This window comes from Hordeum vulgare, chromosome 4H, assembly GCF_904849725.1.
Source record: "Hordeum vulgare subsp. vulgare chromosome 4H, MorexV3_pseudomolecules_assembly, whole genome shotgun sequence".
In the NCBI taxonomy this organism is placed as follows: Eukaryota; Viridiplantae; Streptophyta; class Magnoliopsida; order Poales; family Poaceae; genus Hordeum; species Hordeum vulgare.
The window spans coordinates 419,828,762-419,845,732 of NC_058521.1; positions in this window are offsets into that span (position 1 = coordinate 419,828,762).

Consider the following 16,971-nt stretch of genomic DNA (forward strand, 5'->3'; position numbering starts at 1 on the left):
ATTTGATCATGTATCACCTATGTTTTATGCATCGTAGTTCTACCATCCTATGCCCAATTGCATGCTGAGTAGGTACTTGGAAATTATGGTTACATATTGTAGTATCATCTGGTAGGCACCCAACAACCCCGTTACTTGGCCCGGGACGACAAATTTCATATTGCTATGCTTGAGTAGACAAGATTCTGGTTGAGAGTTTATCACGAGTGATGCGAGAATAATTTAATAACCAAGACCTGTTAAGTCAAGACTTTTCAAGACCTCATGATGCAATGCAACTCTGGGTGAAGGACAGTTGATCGTCTCCCTGGAGAAACCAGTGGATGACCCGGGATGTTGGAGACGTGCCATGACATCTTGCAGAAAGCTTCACCCAGGCTCAAAGAGACGGACGGATATTTTCAAGACCCAAGGCTTACCTGCACAGCCACAAGTCATTATGGGCTCTGGCTCAGTTGGACAACGTGGCGACTCTGGACAGGCGGTGCTAGCAGATGTAGAAGAACGGTAGGATTGGATGGGCACCGACAGGGATTCAGAGGGACCCGTTGAAAGACCATGTTTTGATCATCCGGTCTTCAAACACCCTGAAGTGCGAGGACATACACGGAGGCGATCAAATCTTGTGGGGAACGTGTGCAAAACTCTGCAGAGTACTCAAACCTAATCGATTAGCCGTGTCCACGGTCATGGACAACTTGAGCCAAAGGAACTGAAGTTATCTGAAATTCTCAACAAAAATAATAATATTGATGTGGGTAATATTGATAACTTGGGTATGAGAACTGGTTAGCGGAACCATCTCATTAACAACCAACTACGTAGTAATATTTTGCTTTTAGCCCCTCTCTTGTTGTAGGAGAAAATTTGCTTTATGCTAAAACTTACAACACCACCTGCCATATATGCATATAGTATAGATGATATTTTACCCCCTCTCATATGTGACTTGCCGGCATATTCAATATGCCGACCTACACGGCTGCAACGTCTTACGTTCCAGATACTTTTTCTTCGACGAGTAAGAGTACGATTCAGGGTTACGGTCTACACTCAACTTGCCGTTGGTGTTTATTGGGACTCCACTCCCTTGACTGCTTCCGCTGAGATATTTAAGGTATATATCAGTTTTACGCTATTTACATGTGATTGCACTTTGATATATACATTGACGTACTGTGTGTGCCAGCATACCGATCCAGGGATGGCACATCTACACAGAGGCTTGACTCGTTTTGAGTCGGGTCACTACATAAATGGTATTAGAGCACATGTTGACTGTAGGATGTGACCCTAGAAACTGGAAATTTCTTAGGAAAGGATCTCTCTAAAATTTTATTTCCAAGAACACCTTTTACTTCTCATCTCTTCTGATTTCATCAAACGTTCTCTCTCACCTCAAATAGTTAGATAATGCCCTTTCCCCTTTGACCACGTGAAGGATCAACCGACTCCCACTTCAAAGTAAAGAGGATTTCATCATGAAGTTGAAGCTACACCAATTGAAGACTCTCAAGACCCGAAGAACTCGAAGACCCCGAAATGTTCCAATGTTTATTAGAAGTCCAAACCCCTTTTGTATACCCAGGTTAGATACGACGATTTGTGAGCCGTCATTGGTGTGTGTTTTCCGACGGCCACAAATAAAACCTATTCTCAAAAATATTGTTTGTATTGTGTGTATCTCCCTCTCTCTCTTACCCGTCTCATCCCCAAAACCTCAACCCTACCAGATGGAGTATGAAGCTGGACTTGTAGTCTCTGGACCAATGACCTAGCTGGAGGCTGATATATGGATTCAAAACATGGAGAACCACTTCGGGAGCAACTTGATCTCAAGGAAGTATGAAGTGGAACACGCTCTTCATTACTTTACACAAAGTGCTGCAATCTGGTGGAAAATGCACCATGCCATACAAGGATTCAGTGGAGCAGAAACTTGGGACGAATTCAAGAACACTCTGTTAAGATCCCGTCTTATTTAGAAGTGCTATGATAATCCGAAGGAGAAGACTTATGCATGCAAGATCTGTGGAGAAATAGGACACACCCAGGAAGAACACAAGGATGGATGCACTCATTGTGAAGAAAATCACCTAGCTAAGGAGTGCCCAAGTAGTCAGGTGACTTGTTTCCTTTGTGAAGGAACCACCCACTACTCAGCTCAATGTCACATTTACCCCAAGGTACAACAAGTTGTCCAGCAGCAGAAAGAAGCAATGAAGGAAACACTCAAGAAGAAGATTCTAGAAGAGCCGGTGATGAACGAAAATATTGAAGACCCTGATGGACAAGGTCTGACCAGATTTTTCTCCAATGCATGCTACTCATGTGGAGAAGAAGGACATTTTTCACAGGATTGCACGAAGGGAAGCCAAGAGTATCTGGGAAACTTCCCGACGAAAAAAGTGGAGTTTGATCCACTTGAAATAGAAGAACTGGCCAAAATAAAGGAGCCCGGGAAGAAAAAAAGGTACCCTCGGAAGAGCCAAATCTCTGCAGATATAGACCTGAGTCATGTCAGATGTTACAAGTGTATGGAATTTGGCCACCACAAATACATGTGCTCAGGAAGGAAGCCAGAAAGCCAAGGAGCAAAAGCAAACACTAAGACGCCTCGAGACTGGTCAGAACTCATTTGCTTTCGTTGCAAGGAAGCAGGACATTTTGCTAACGATTGTCCACAAAGGAAGAAAGCTAAAAAGGAGTAGTTATGTTTTGACTGTGGCAATTAGTGTAATATGAAGAACTCTTGTTTTTCATGAGATCATGGAGTGAATTTTTTTGTAACAGAAATCCCTGAGATTGTAATAACATCATGAATAAATGGAATTTATTGTCTCATGATTGCCTATGTTGAAACTATATACGTTGTTTCTCTTCGAACAAAGATCTCTGAATAATTATGAGGATATGAGAAAATATGGTCTATGCAGGCATGAGTATAATTCATTTTAAGTGTGGTAGTAATCGGTAAACCCACAGGATCCACTGAGTAGGAATGTACCATAACTACCTAGGAGACATATACATTCCTCTGAGTACCTATTTACTGACACCTGCAGAGGACAACTCTCTATGAGTCATTCCTCAAGGGCCCAAAAACGATCATGACCCTCACCAGTGATCATGATTACCCGAAAATCCCGAAGGACATGATGAAGCACATTCATCTTGAAGGAGATGCAGTCTACAAAGGCTACCCATTCATGGAAAGTGGAGTAGAACTTTGGTATGTGGAAGTACACCTCCACCATGTGAAAGGAGTTTGTCCAAAGACTATGGGGCAATACCTTTTCATTTCACGTGTACCACGAGCAACCTTCTTTGATGCTGTTCGTGAAGCTTCCACGGAAGCCATACGTTAGATTGGAGAAATACTTGAAGCAAGACTCCGTCATACCGAGGAATACCTGAGTGAGGTACGTGCGGAGATGATGGAGATGAAGCTCATGGACACCATGAGAAAGAAAAAGATGGATGATTTCAAGGAGCACCTCGGAAAGTTCCAGTGGAACTAAAGTACCTCCAAGAGAAACATATGAATAAAGTTGGCAGAAATGCTTGACCATACCGAACAATGTGGATGGTAGCATTTGTAATAAATTACTTTTGAGTTAGCATTTTGAAGAAAGTAAGGATGTAATAAAGGATTGATTATGAAATGAATATGATTTATGGATGAACTGTAACACCCCAGTTTTTGGCTTTCCTGAATAATTAACTTATTTCAAAATTTAGGACCAATTAAATTTTTTGTGAAATGCTTGTGATGCTTGGAGTGACTAAAGTTTGCTATTTGCTTGAATGCATGTGATTGCTCCCCATTAAATTCTTGCCATCCTCCTAATCACCTCCTCATACCATGACCTCCTGCCTAATGATCATGCCATGTGATTAGGACAAATATCTATTTTTACCAAATAACATTTTCACCAAAAAGCTTTTCTTTGAATTAAACTTTCAAACCCCTAAGATGAGGTTTGTACTACAAGTCCTCAAATTAGGGAGTTTCTTTTGCACCAATTGTTTTATTTAAAACCATTATAAAATGACTTCGAAAAACCACCATATTATTATTTTAAAAGTTATTTTATTATTTTATTTAAAAGCCCTTCTATGAGGCCAGAAATGGTCTCCTATGAAGGAAAGTTATTTTTATTGCCTTCAAAATATTTAAGAAAATTTAGGGAAACTAAATGGATATATTTATTCCATATTTATGAGTTTCAACACATGGTCATGTTCAAAATAATGGGCAAACCCCTCCAAAACCATTCCTGCCTATTTCAAGCTTTTGGAATATTTCTATAAGAAATATTCTCAATAAATTCCAGTAAAATTCTAGCATGTCATCTATGATATTCTTGATGATATTGCCAAGTTTCATTTCAATACAAGTTGATTTGACTCCCCTAATCACTCTAAAACCCTATCTGTCCAGAATCAAATTTGAGCAACTCTACATTGTGAAGTGTATCCAATTGTGCTCAAATTTGGTGGACATGTTCCAGTACTCCAATGAGGCATCCACACCAAGTGGTACACCAAGGAGAATAGAGGAACTTGTCCTAAGACCCTCAAAACCCTCTCTGTTGATTTCTGACTTTGACAAACTTTACATTATAAAGTTTGTTCAATTGACCTCAAACTTTTTGTGCATGCCTTAATGCTCAAATAATGCCCCTACACCAAATATTGGATTTGTGGGAATTTATTTGAATAGGGTTCTAAACAGAAACCCATTTCTGTCCCTTTCTAGGGTTTTTCAAGTCTACATTGGAAAAATTCTCCAGAAAATCCCAAATTTGGTGTGCAAGCCAATTTTCATCTATTATTAGATCCTGTTAAGTTTCATAGCTATTGGAATCCATCTGGTAGCCTAACCACAGATCAAACACGTTGTGTGCACTCACTAAATTGGCTTCTTTTGCCCCTTCCACTTTCACCCTTGAGCTCAACTTTCTACCACAGCTTCACATAGTCATATTTTACCTCTAGTAACTTTCCCATGACCACTGGTCAATTATTGGGGAGGACCCGTTGTAAGTTTCTCTCATTTTCACCCTTGGCAGCACTATTTTACCCTTCTTCCCATTCTTCTACTTAACCCAAGGCTCCCAATTCTTTCCGGAGCCTCTCTAGTATGTAAATGCTTCATTTCAAGCAAAGATATGGCATGCTCATGTGGAGAAAATGAGCAGCACCTCCTCAAGTTGATTTCTGGCTGAATCATGGCTTTCAACAACAAGTAGTATCTATCCTCCCTTGTTTGGGCTGAAACCTTGCAGTAATGGAGTCCTTCCATGCCTAAGATTGCCAGGCATAATTTCTCCCCAAGGTTTCCCTCCTAAGACCCACTTTTATCAGCTCCAAGTTTGCTGTTAGAAACTTTGCGGCAGTCAAGATCCATTCAAATCAACTCCACTAGACACCAAATTCCAGAGTCCCCTTCCTGATAGCATGCTCCACCTCCCGGACAGCTTTGGCTGGTTATTGCAAACCTGTGGGCGTGAGTGGGCGTGGTGACCACCACGCTGACCTGCAAACCGGGTGCTCTGCACCTAGTTTCTCTCCTCCCGACCGTTTCTTGGCGAAGCAGCTTGTCCCAGTATGTCTCAGACCTTGCTTTTGATCATTCAAACCGCTCCCCACCAGCCGCTAGCCTCCAATCTCCTCCTAGGGTGCGTGGCGTCCATGCACCGAAAGCTCCAGGGAGCATCCGAGCTTTTCTTCTCGCCCCCTACTCCATTTTGGCTCCCTCCCGAGCGCCCGGAGCCTCCAGAGCATCTCTCCTCTCCTCCTGGAATCCGTCCCGAGCTCCCCCTCTTCCTCCCGAGCCTTCTCTTCCTCCGCTCTCTCTTCGACAACCATGGCCGAAGCCACCAGAGGCCGCCGCGCGAGCACGGCTAACCAGGGGTCTTCCCTCACCCCTGGCCCCCCTCCGGAGGACCACCTCGTCACCGGGCCTCCTCCCAAGCTCCTCCATCTCCCTCCCTTCGCTCCTGGTGCCGAGACCAGGGGTAGACGACCTCCCCGTATATCTCGTCGCCGGCACCCATGCAACCCTCCCCTACAGGTGCTGAGCAGGGGAACAGGTGCGGCTAACCGCCCCGAGCGCGCCTACGGCCGGCGCATCGCCGTGGGTGGCCACAGCCGCCTGGGGAAGCTCCTCCCGCGACGGTCTACCCTCCTGCATCTCCTCTCTGCGCGTGCTGGAGGTAGGAGAAGCTCCTGCACGCGGGGCCCTCTCGTCAGTGAGCCAGGGCCGGGCCCTGCCGTCTTAAGTGGAGGCGGGTTTCCCTGGAGACGTCTTCCTTGCGCCGAAGGCGTAAACCACGGAATACGCCTCCTGCGTGGCGCTGCGCGCCAGGCCGAGCCAACAGGCCGACCCATTTGCTTATCTGCCGCCCCTGGCGCTTGTTAGCCCAAGGGATAAGTACCCCTTTTCCTTTTTCCTTTTATTCCTATCTTATGAAATCCATATCAAATTCATTCTAACTCCAAAAATGTTGATTCAAATTTCTGCAGGTCCCAAAAATCAAGGCCTATACATATCTGTGCCTTGCACATTTTTCCAAGCACTTTTCCTATTGTATTATTTTCAAATTTCAATTTGGACATTGAAAACTCCATCTTGAAAAAATCCTAGAAGGTTCAAATCAACTCCAAATGGAGTGATTCAAACTCCCAGAGCCTTCTAAAATCCTTCTCTATTTTCAGAACCATGGTCAACAATTTTGTGTGACTTATTTATGTTGCAATAAATAAATAGCTCCTATTGCTATTTATTCCTCATTGTAAAATCTCTAGAATATTCATACCATCTCCAAAACCAGTGAAACCACTTCCTAAAAATTTCTAAAATCATTCTATGTTAAATGGGTGCATCCACTCATTTTTAACAGAATGATTTCTGTTGGCTTCTTCAAGGATAACCTATTGCTCTTTCCATCCATTCAAAAATACTTGATGAACCAAATATCCCATATCAAGCTTCAGGTATTTTTCTTATGACCAGAGAGGTCCAAGAAAAATTAAACTTCTATTTATAGAACACTTTTATTCTGCTTGCTATATGGCTTACTATAGTTGTTTCCGACGATAGTTGACGGTAGACGGAGTATTCGGAGTTGGAGCGGAAGACCTCGAAGACCCCGAGGACTTACGCGAGCAAGGCAAGCAGCCCTTTGACCATGACTTGAGCACATACATTGATGCATGCTAGAATAGCAAGTACTTTTCCGTTGCATGTGATCACAGTGCCGGTTCATCATTGGTGTGATGGTACCGAAGGCTTCATCGAAGCACTTGCATGATAGTGATGTTATACATATGGCTCCTCGGAGCACAAACATGATGAGCTTGACCCTACCATCTATGAGGATCATGCTACTGTCATGTTGACTAGTAAAGTTATAAGATCATTGCATTGAGCTTGACCCTACCCCTTGAGGGTCATGTTAATACCATGTTGACAAGTAACGATAGAAGCATATTATCATGAGCATGATGATGAGTTAAATAAAGAGTTTATGAAAACCCCGCCGGGTGCCACTAATGCCTGAGGGTGATGAAGAGTTGGTGATCACTTTTGGTGAAGTGATGCACTGGTGTTTTTGTGTGAGTATGGCTTCGGAAAGGGGATTAGATTTATGATGTGTCGACCGTCCCAACCTTACTAGTACGACCACGATACCCCTTTATGGGACGGGGCTTTGTTGATTACTCTCGTCGGTGCTAGCAAAGAGCCACATTACTAGTGGCGGGAGTGATTGTCGTCACTCTCGTGATGGGGTCATGCCAGGTAGGACGACTATGCCATTATTATGAGTTCCAGGCACACCGTTGGTCCCTGCATGGTTGATACTGTCCAGAGTCGGTGCTCGTAAGACGTACAACATGTGGGCTGGGTACCAATCGAGTGGACCTCTTTGTCTAGTATCGTCAGGGGACAGATGATGATCGGGTACTTACCTCGGGTATATGTGAAATACCGCGAGTCGTGGATGACACGGAAGTTTCCCGGATCTCGTGGGTCCAGCGTACTACCTCTGCAGAATGTAAACTATTCGAATAGCCATGTCCATGGTCAAGGACAGTTGGGTAATCCTGCTTAAACTACGTCCTGATATTTTCGCATAAACCAAGTGTGAGTGTGTGTGTGGTGTTAAAAAGGTGTTGTTATAATCGTAATAATATGACCAAGACCGATGACTTGGCATATAGGGTAAACCCAGATGGTTTAACCCTCAGTTGATACATTGAGGTTATGACAAGTCCGATGACTTGGCATATAGGGTGAACCCGGATGGTTCAATCCTTAGCAGATATGTTGATATCTGTAACCTGTTCTTCAGAAGTAACTCTTTAACTTGATGCCTATACATGATCATTCCACCCAGCTGAGTTACACTAATGATGCATGATAGTGTTACCCTTCACTTTCAATGTTCATATCATGGGCTGTTTGCGAGTACATTCAAAGTACTCATTGGCTTGCCACTGGTTATTTCATTGACCGAGTATGAAAGACAGGATACGGTGAAGATTAAGTCGGTGACGTTCTTGCGAGCTAGGACGCTTCCTAGTCAGAATGCCTGTAGGTTAAGGCTGATGGCATGGGTTCACGCTTTCAACCAATAATTCTGCTATTGGTTCAGTTTCAAGTGTAGGCCTTTAAGGCCCTATATATGTAAGACTCGACCGAAGTGGTCATTTATTGTATCAAACGATTTGTATGGATGTAAGACTCTTTTATTCGGTATCTGTGTTCGGTGAGCATTGATCTCTGGGATCACTGAGCACGGCGATCTCGACTCGTAAGTCGGGGTCCCCACAGAGCTGGTATCAGAGCCATCCTGACTGTAGGAAGCCCTTAGTTAGCATGGATTTAGTTAGGATAAAACTGCTTTCCAGATCCTTCAAAATACTTACAAAACTTATATATTTTCTCAACTCTCCTAAAACTTCAAAGAAATTGAAGGTTATGCTCTAGCCTTCCACTCTTATTTTCTTGACACTCCTCGTCTAATTTTTCAAAACTTGCTAATGGTCGCTAGAACCTTATGCCCTTCTGACCACGGGATAAATTGAAATCCTCGTGGGCAGCCCAGAAGGAAGTAACCTTTCCAGGCAAACACCTGTGCTGAAGGACAGAGAAGACCACTCCACGACAAGATGACACCAATAGAAGTACCTCTAAGAGGAACGAGGACATCGAGGCTTAGAAGATGGTGAAACCCTGGGCACTGTTCCAGAGTGATGCCACTTTTGCCTACGATAATCTAGACATAATATATGCAAACCTTGATCTGCATCACTAATAGAGCGACCCTGTCAGTTATAAGTAATTGTGTCGACCACCACCGATGGATGAGAACCTCGCCATATGGTCCGCCTCACCTTAGTGAGCAGGAAAACGGTTTTCTTCATCCCCCGCTCTAGGTGTCGATATCGCAATTAGTATGATTGACAGATCAGAACTCTATCATGTCATGCGAATATCAGTGCATGAAGATGTCCACTTGAGCCTCTCGAAGCCTCGGAAGACAAGAAGGCACCGACAAGATCATGAAGACAACAGAAGACCCTGTCAATGACAGCTATGGAGAACCACCTTTGTCAGCAACTTCCTAGACGAGAAGACAACCAGAGTTCCTTACAACTCAAGCGAATTGCTTCACCAAGCTACAACAAGAGGCGTGACAACACCTTGAGAAGGTCCAGAAGACTTAGCGGACTCCTCTCCGGAGCAAGAAGCAAGCACGACCATCGAGTCCCTGAACCTAGGATAGGATGAGTCGTGAATCCCCTATGCGAAGTCGAGTCCGTGAAATGGTTCGGATGGACCATGTTGTGTGTTGCTTATTTTTGTTGTTTGTGCCTCGATATAAGTCGCACTTTTGCTTAGGCAACAAGGATGCGGTGATATCACTTGTCTTATTTTGATGTTCAAAATAATTTTAGCACTTGTTTGAGTTGACTTTCCGACGCTTGTTTGACTGCGCTAAGACCCTTAGATGCTCCCCTGTGTGCTCTCTCTCTCTCACCCCTCTCGACAACTGAAGACAACAAGACAAGATGCGCCAAGGATCCACTTCGAAGGACGGGTGACGTTGAAGACACTGACTGTGATATGCTTAACCACACGCAACCCATAGGAGTGTGTTTTTCCCTCAAGATTGGAAAACCACACTAGACCAGACTAACCTCCACAAGCCTTTCCGGCTCAACTTTCTGGTCACGTGTCTAGTACACGGACTTGCCGGAACTCGTGTAGGTCCCTCATAAACCCCGCTAAGCACCAGGTTCTTAATGGAACGAGTGATCACAGCGAAAAAGTATCCTTCAATCTTAAGCTAGCACTGTAACCTTGATGCCATAAGAGGTTCGTTCTCTGATAAGTTAGAGTATTCAACTAAGACTGTCGTGGTGATGATGATATGTGTCTTGAGGATATAGCTAGACTAATTTTGGTGGATCGTGAGACCCTTATAAAGGTAGGTGGATTTGGTGGAATGAGTTGATACAGTAGTATAATATACATAATCTAGAGTAAGATTGGATTTAGTAGGATGATTATGATCACGAACATTATTCTTGGTGGTATACATGACTTTAGCTAGTAGTTGGCATGATTTGATGCCTTGACCATGATGACTTGGGGTATCAAGTAGACTTCTTATTGGATTGAGTCTTGGATTTAAATAGGTAATCTTAATAGAGCATTAAGGATGACAAAAACCACATGGTTCAGAGTAAATTGGATTTAGCTCGTTAATCTCGATCATGATGCCATGTTTCTCGGTGGATATAGAGTGCGTATACTTTGAGTTGTCAAATTGATTTACAACCTATGTGGTTTGGCCATGGAGATTAGATGGCCATGATTATTGAAGTTGGTGGATGTACGATGACGTAATTCTTACAGTAATATGTGAATTATGAGGACCCTAAGAGATTATGTAGAACCCCATCAATGTTGGATTTGTAGGAGTGATAGGTCCAGTGATGATTGATCGGATTGATGGATCACTTGATCGTATTCATAGGAAGGGAAACAAAATATTGGATTGGTGTGCTATGTGTTTCCTTAATATAGTAATGCAGTACCCTGTTCATTATATGATCTAGCGGGATACTGGATTTGTAGCATCCCCGTGCAACCTTTGTAGCTTATATACCCCCAAGGTTCTTGCATAGTAATGCATGTGCATTTGGGGTTACACCATACTTGTAGTGTTTGGGTTTAGTTCTTCCCTCAACCCGAAGTTGACTAGCATGAGCGGTGTGGATTTGACCCCATAGGATGGTATCCTTGATGAGATGAGCTGATATCGTCCCAAGATTAGAGGTCGAACTATTGGCATCTAAGGAATGTGTTAGAGATAAGATGATAACTGTTCGCCCACATCCTAAGTTCCTTAAGACCCTAAAGCTTTGCTGAGCCACAACATGGACGGACTACGACCATAGAAGACAACTCTAAGTCGTTGAAATGTGGCCAGTACCCGCCCATAGCAAGTCCCGTTCTCCTCACCTGACTTTTGAGCACTGTGCTTATGTCGTGTTTGGGAAGGTAGGTTGTCATCCTCACTGATGACATACTTACTCACCCAGTAAGAGGAAGAACACCTTAGTCCTGTTTGGATGAGCCCCAGGAACGCTGATTACTATGCCTCTTGAGGGTACAGTGTTATCCCGAGAAGGTGGGCTTCTTGAAGCAGTCACAAGGCGGCGGAAGTCTATCCTACGCAAGTCAAGACGAAGAACCACCGTGACGAGGAAGCCCCGACAACGACAATGAAGCAACCAGAAGTCAACCACCAACCGCGCACCGACTACATCAACGACATCAAGAAGCCTCGACGATTCAAGATGACGAAGCCCTTGGACAAGCGAAAGAATCAAACGACCTCTCCTTGGTCGATATTAAGGACGCAAGTACTAGTAGGTCGTAGAAAAGACCTGCTAAAGGTGATTCCTGCTTGCCGAGTCACAGACCCTGGAAATGGATGGCTGGTCTAAACTCTTGGGTAGCCAGCTCGTCCAGAACCCCCTCGCTAATCCTCCCAGATGGCAGGACCTATTCTGAACTCTGAGCCTCCGAGCTTAGACTCATAGGTGAGACCCAGCCCGGACCCTTTTAAGAGAAGCCTTCGAAGACTAATTGCGACCATAGCTTGACTGCCGAAAGGAAGTCAAGGACTTACCCATAAGCAGGAAGCCATGCGAAGACTTTGGTAGTGCGTTCTAACACGAGACATCTTGATGTCACTAACCGACATGCGAAGCCAGGACCGGATCCTAGACACACTATCTTGCCACGTATTCTCACTTGGAATATACTCGCAAGCCAGAACCTTGCACGAACTTAGCTTACCAAGCCCTTGACCTCGGTCAAGCCTAACTTATTGCCAGATCCCGCTCACGATTAGTCATGGACGTGCGGACAATCGAAGTTGTATCATCAAGCACCTCAAGACCACCACAACAACATGGGGACATGAAGACTACCTCCGACTCAAGATTTTGTATCTCACCAACCCCTAGCCTAGAAATCTCCGGGACGAGATTTTCTTAAGAGGGTAAGGTCTGTAACACCCCAGTTTTTGGCTTTCCTGAATAATTAACTTATTTCAAAATTTAGGACCAATTAAATTTTTTCTGAAATGCTTGTGTTGCTTGGAGTGACTAAAGTTTGCTGTTTGCTTGAATGCATGTGATTGCTCCCCATTAAATTCTTGCCATCCTCCTCATCACCTCCTCATACCATGACCTCCTCCCTAATGATCATGCCATGTGTTTAGGACAAATACCTATTTTTACCAAATAATATTTTCACCAAAAAGCTTTTCTTTGAATTAAACTTTCAAACCCCTAAGATGAGGTTTGAACTACAAGTCCTCAAATTAGGGAGTTTCTTTTGCACCAATTGTTTTATTTAAAACCATTATAAAAATGACTTCGAAAAACCACCATATTATTATTTTAAAAGTTATTTTATTATTTTATTTAAAAGCCCTTCTATGAGGCCAGAAATGGTCTCCTATGAAGGAAAGTTATTTTTATTGCCTTCAAAATATTTAGGAAAATTTAGGGAAACTCAATGGATATATTTATTCCATATTTATGAGTTTCAACACATGGTCATGTTCAAAATAATGGGCAAACCCCTCCAAAACCATTCCTGCCTATTTGAAGCTTTTGGAATATTTTTATAAGAAATATTCTCAATAAATTCCAGTAAAATTCTAGCATGTCATCTATGATATTCTTGATGATATTGCCAAGTTTCATTTCAATACAAGTTGATTTGACTCCCCTAATCACTCTAAAACCCTATCTGTCCAGAATCAAATTTGAGCAACTCTACATTGTGAAGTGTCTCCAATTGTGGTCAAATTTGGTGGACATGTTCCAGTACTCCAATGAGGCATCCACACCAAGTGGTACACCAAGGAGAATAGAGGAACTTGTCCTAAGACCCTCAAAACCCTCTATGTTGATTTCTGACTTTGACAAACTTTACATTATAAAGTTTGTTCAATTGACCTCAAACTTTTTGTGCATGCCTTAATGCTCAAATAATGCCCCTACACCAAATATTGGATTTGTGGGAATTTATTTGAATAGGGTTCTAAGCAGAAACCCATTTCTGTCCCTTTCTAGGGTTTTTCGAGTCTACATTGGAAAAATTCTCTAGAAAATCCCAAATTTGGTGTGCAAGCCTATTTTCATTTATTATTTGATCATGTTAAGTTTCATAGCTATTGGAATCCATCTGGTAGCCTAACCACATATCAAACACGTTGTGTGCACTCATTAAATTGGCTTCTTTTGCCCCTTCCACTTTCACCCTTGAGGTCAACTTTCTACCACAGCCTCACATAGTCATATTTTACCTCCAGTAACTTTCCCATGGCCACTGGTCAATTATTGGGGAAGGACCCTTTGTAAATTTCTCTCATTTTCACCCTTGGCAGCACTCTTTTACCCTTCTTCCCATTCTTCTGCTTAACCCAAGGCTCCCAATTCTTTCCAGAGCCTCTCTAGTATGTAAATGCTTCATTTCAAGAAAAGATATGGCATGCTCATGTGGAGAAAATGAGCAGCACCTCCTCAAGTTGATTTCTGGCTGAATCATGGCTTTGAACATCAAGTAGTATCTATCCTCCCTTGTTTGGGCTGAAACCTTGCAGTAATGGAGTCCTTCCATGCCTAAGATTGCCAGACATAGTTTCTCCCCAATGTTTCCCTCCTAAGGCCCACTTTTATCAGCTCCAAGTTTGCTGTTAGAAACTTTGCGGCAGTCAAGATCCATGCAAATCAACTCCACTAGATACCAAATTCCAGAGTCCCCTTCCTGATAGCATGCCCCACCTCCCGGACAGCTTTGGCTGGTTATTGCAAACCTGTGGGCGTGAGTGGGCTTGGTGACCACCACCCTGACCTGCAAACCGGGTGCTCTGCACCTAGTTTCTCTCCTCCCGACCGTTTCTTGGCAAAGCAGCTTGTCCCAGTATGTCTCAGACCTTGCTTTTGACCGTTCAAACCGCTCCCCACCAGCCGCTAGCCTCCAATCTCCTCCTAGGGTGCGTGGCAGCCATGCACCGAAAGCTCCAGGGAGCATCCGAGCTTTTCTTCTCTCCCCCACTCCATTTTGGCTCCCTCCCGAGCGCCCTGAGCCTCCAGAGCATCTCTCCTCTCCTCCTTGGATCCGTCCCGAGCTCCCCCTCTTCCTCCCGAGCCTTCTCTTCCTCCCCTCTCTCTTCGACAGCCATGGCCGAAGCCACCAGAGGCCGCCGCGCGAGCACGGCTAACCAGGGGTCTTCCCTCACCCCTGGGCCCCCTCCGGAGGACCACCTCATCACCAGGCCTCATCCCAAGCTCCTCCATCTCCCTCCCCTCGCTCCTGGTGCCGACACCAGGGGTAGACGGCCTCCCCGTATATCTCGTCGCCGGCACCCATGCAGCCCTCCCCTGCAGGTGCTGAGCAGGGGAACGGGTGCGGCTAACCGCCCCGAGCGCGCCGACGGCTGGTGCATCGCCGGGGGGTGGCCACAACCGCATGGGGAAGCTCCTCCCGCGACAGTCTACCCTCCTGCATCTCCTCTCTGCGCCTGCTGGAGGTAGGAGAAGCTCCTACAAGCGGGGCCCTATCGTCAGTGAGCCAGGGCTGGGCCCAGCCGTCTTAAGTGGAGGCGGGTTTCCCTGGAGACGTCTTCCTCGCGCCGAAGGCATAAACCACGGAATACGCCTCCTGCGTGGCCCCGCGCGCCAGGCCGAGCCAACAGGTCGGCCCATTTGCTTATCTGCCGCCCCTGGCGCTTGTTAGCCCAAGGGATAAGTACCTCTTTTCCTTTTTCCTTTTATTCCTATCTTATGAAATCCATATCAAATTCATTCTAACTCCAAAAATGTTGATTCAAATTTCTGCAGGTCCCAAAAATCAAGGCCTATCCATATCTGTGCCTTGCACATTTTTCCAAGCGCTTTTCCTGTTGTATTATTTTCAAATTTCAATCTGGACATTGAAAACTCCATCTTGCAAAAATCCTAGAAGATTCAAATCAACTCCAAATGGAGTGATTCAAACTCCCAGAGCCTTCTAAAATCCTTCTCTATTTTCAGAACCATGGTCAACATTTTTGTGTGACTTATTTATGTTGCAATAAATAAATAGCTCCTATTGCTATTTATTCCTCATTGTAAAATCTCTAGAATATTCATACCATCTCCAAAACGAGTGAAACCACTTCCTAAAAATTTCTAAAATCATTCTCTGTTAAATGGGTGCACCCACTCATTTTTAAGAGAATGATTTCTGTTGGCTTCTTCAAGGGTAACCTATTGCTCTTTCCATCCATTCAAAAATCCTTGATGACCCAAATATCCTATATCCTTTATGACCAGAGAGGTCCAAGAAAAATAAAACTTCTATTTATAGAACACTTTTATTCTGCTTGCTATATGGCTTACTATAGTTGTTTCCGACGATAGTTGACGGTAGACGGAGTATTCGGAGTTGGAGCGGAAGACCTCGAAGACCCCGAGGACTTAGGTGAGCAAGGCAAGCAACCCTTTGACCATGACTTGAGCACATACATTGATGCATGCTAAAATAGCAAGTACTTTTCCGTTGCATGTGATCACAGTGCCGGTTCATCATTGGTGTGATGGTACCGAAGGCTTCATCGAAGCACTTGCATGATAGTGATGTTATACATATGGCTCCTCGGAGCACAAACATGATGAGCTTGACCCTACCATCTATGAGGATCATGCTACTGTCATGTTGACTAGTAAAGTTATAAGATCATTGCATTGAGCTTGAACCTACCCCTTGAGGGTCATGTTAATACCATGTTGACAAGTAACGATAGAAGCATATTATCATGAGCATGATGATGAGTTAAATAAAGAGTTTATGAAAACCCCGTCGGGTGCCAGTAATGCCCGAGGGTGATGAAGAGTTGGTGATCACTTTTGGTGAAGTGATGCACTGGTGTTTTTTTTGAGTATGGTTTCGGAAAGGGGATTAGATTTATGATGTGTCGACCGTCCCAACCTTACCAGTACGACCACGATACCCCTTTATGGGACGGGGCTTTGTTGATTACTCTGGTCGGTGCTAGCAAAGAGCTACATTACTAGTGGCGGGAGTGATTGTCGTCACTCTCGTGATGGGGTCGTGCCAGGTAGGACGACTATGCCATTATTATGAGTTCCAGGCACACCGTTGGTCCCTGCATGGTTGATACTGTCCAGAGTCGGTGCTCGTAAGACATACAACATGTGGGCTGGGTATCAATCGAGTGGACCTCTTTGTCTAGTATCGTCAGGGGAAAGATCATGATCGGGTACTTACCTCGGGTATATGTGAAATACCGCGAGGCGTGGATGACACGGAAGTTTCGCGGATCTCGTGGGTCCAGCGTACTACCTCTGCAGAGTGGAAACTATTCG